Here is a 3,019-nt window from a genome sequence, read left to right on the forward strand (position 1 = left end):
CCCAATACTCCCTTTTGGATCTTCTTTTACAGGATCAGGTCTTCTTGCCCACTGATGTACCTTCCCAGTGATGTCCCTCCCCAGAGATGTTTCTCCACAATGACGTTTCACTCGGTGCCCAGATCGAAACTCCGCGCTGCTTGGTTAGCTCGCGAACAAAGGGCCCACCCCGCTCGCTGCGGGCAGGCTATGGGAACAAAGGAGCTACCGGCCACCCCTTTGTCCTCCCGGTTCGGTCCCAGCGTCCTAGCAGGCTGGGCAGGGAGGCGCTATGCCCCAAAGGAGGGAGAGAGGGAGCAGTAATATTTCTTAAATTCAATTTTTAATCTTATTTGCTAGACTTGAGAAGTTACATTGTTATTTTCTGAAGCACAAACACAGTTTGGCTATTGAACAGACTATAAATGAGATGGGTATGATAACCATTATGAATCACTTTGGAAGTTACCAAGAACCTTGAAAAAATATGTATCTCTCACCCCTTCTTTTTGTGTTAGTCTCTTTGAAATATTTGGCTTGAGAAAAACAACCGGAGAAAATAGTTACGGGTCAAACCACTTGCTTAATAAGTGGGAAGGACCTGCTTGGTTCCTAGTATTGTGGGAAGGTCTTGGAAGGAGAACTAGACACAGTTCAAATATCTGCTGCTGTTTATAATCTTAGGTAATAACCAAGCACCTTCCAACTTTGACTTTGGTAAGAGAATGAACTGAGGAAGCATAACCGATTGAACATTGCAAACTATTCTACAGAAGTGAGTCATTTTATCAGGAATCATGTTTTCTCTCATTTCGTTTACAGCCATTATACAGTAAAAGCATGATTCATAAGCTATTTGTCCCACATAAACCTACCCAAGATTTCATTTGTATTAGTAATTTAGTGTCAATGTGTGTCTGTGTGTGTATGATTGTTCATGTGTATGTGTTCCTGTGTCTATGAGTCTCTGTGTTTGTGTGTGTATCTCTCTGTGTGTTTCCACGTTTACAAGTCTGTGATACATACACACACACAGAGACACACATATGCATGCCCATACACTATTTAAAAGACATACTGAAGAAATAAAAATAGACAGTAACTTGGGATGATGCTGGAAAATCTCTTCCATTTGTCCTTTTATTCCTACTGGCATGTATTTCTTCATATCTTTATACATCTGCATCTGATATTTATAACACACCCTCTTATAGTACTCAAGATTTTATGTATTTTTGAAAGCTGGTTAGCAGCCCCTCCTTTAAGTGGAGATCATTTTTACATTTTTGGCTAATTATAAGCTGTTTGTTTGACTCTCATAGTCTTTTAGTCAGTGAAATTCAACTGTAGACATAGTATTTTTTTCCCACTTGCACTGGAAACATTTTTATTGACAGTTTAGGACAGATACACACAGACAACGACAAAGAAAAGACAACGAAGGGTAGACAATGCACCACAGGGCTAATATTCTTCACCCTCATCATCTCCTTCAGCACTATCGGCCCCAACTTCTTCATAATCCTTCTCTAGGGCAGCCATGTCTTCACGGACCACAGAGAACTCCCCCTCCTCCATACCCTCACCCACATACCAATGCACAGAGGCACGCTTGGAATACATCAGATCAATCTTGTGATCTAGGCGAGCCCAGGCCTCAGTGATGGCTGTAGTGTTGCTCAGCATGCACACAGCTCTCTGGACCTTGGCCAGGTCTTCACCAGTTACCAAAATGGGAGGCTGGTAATTAATGCTAACCTTGAAGCCAGTGGGGCACCAATCCACAAACTGGATGGTACCCTTGGTCTTGATGGTGGCAATGGAAGCATTGACATGTTTGGGAACCACATTACCATGGTACAGCAGGCAGCAAGCCATGTATTTACCATGGTGAGGGTCACATTTCACCATCTGGTTGGCTGGCTCAAAGCAGGCATTGATGATCTCTGCTACAGAAAGCTGCTCATTGTAGGCTTTCTCAGCAGAGATGACAGAGGCATATGTGGCCAGAGGAAGGTGGATGTGAGGGTAGGGTACCAGGTTGGTCTGGAATTCTGTCAGGTCAACATTTAGAGCTCCATCAAATCTGAGGGAAGCAGTGATGGAGGACACGATCTGGCTAATGAGGTAGTTAAGGTTACTGTAGGTGGGGCACTCAATGTCGAGGTTTCTACGACAGATGCCATAGATGGCCTCATTGTCCACCATGACGGCACAATCAGAGTGCTCCAGGGTGGTGTGGGTGGTGAGGATGGAGTTGTAGGGCTCAACCACAGCGTTGGAAACCTGGGGGGCTGGGTAGATGGAGAACTCCAGCTTGGACTTCTTTCCGTAATCAGCAGAGAGCCTCTCTATCAGCAGAGAGGTGAACCCAGAGCCAGTTTTCCCGCCAAAGCTGTGGAAGACCAAGAAGCCCTGAAGAACTGTACACTGGTCGGCCAGTTTGCGAATTCTGTCCAAGACAAGGTCAATGATCTCCTTGCCAATGGTGTAGTGGCCACGGGCATAGTTATTGGCAGCATCTCCTTGCCTGTGATGAGTTGCTCAGGGTGGAAGAGCTGGCAGTAGGTACCAGTGCAAACTCATCAATAACTGTGGGTTTCAGGTCTCCAAACATTGCCTGGGACAATGCTTGCCAGCATCTGTCTCACTGAAGAAGGTGTTGAAGGAGTCGTCTCCTCCCCAAATGGTCTTGTCACTTGGCATCTGGCCGTCAGGCTGGATGCCATGTTCCAGGCAGTAGAGCTCCCAGCAGGCATTGCTGATCTGGACACCAGCCTGTCCGATGTGGATGAAGATGCACTCACGCACATTTAGTCCTGGAAGTGGTCCGCGAAAACTGAGTCGGAGAGGGAGATTAGGACCTCCCACTAGCAGACTACCAAGGAGTCTGGGGGAGCAGCAGTCTAGTCATGGTATTTAGTGCTTGCTTTTGTTCCCCATCTAGGTTATTCAGGGTTTCCTCTTGAGAAGGTTGTGAATGTATCAGCCATTGGACAACACCACTCTGAAAAATCCTGGACATTTTAAACTCATCAAG

At 45.7% G+C, this 3,019-nt stretch overlaps 1 pseudogene; it reads right to left on the reverse strand.

Annotated features, from left to right (window-relative positions):
* Nucleotides 1–1,443: 1,443 nt before the first annotated feature.
* LOC121461737 lies at nucleotides 1,444–2,787 on the reverse strand (annotated as a pseudogene).
* Between the last annotated feature and the right edge of the window lie 232 nt (nucleotides 2,788–3,019).

The sequence above is a fragment of the Microtus oregoni genome, unplaced genomic scaffold (assembly GCF_018167655.1).
Source record: "Microtus oregoni isolate MIOR12 unplaced genomic scaffold, Mior012 000023F_ref0000262, whole genome shotgun sequence".
NCBI lineage: Eukaryota > Metazoa > Chordata > Mammalia > Rodentia > Cricetidae > Microtus > Microtus oregoni.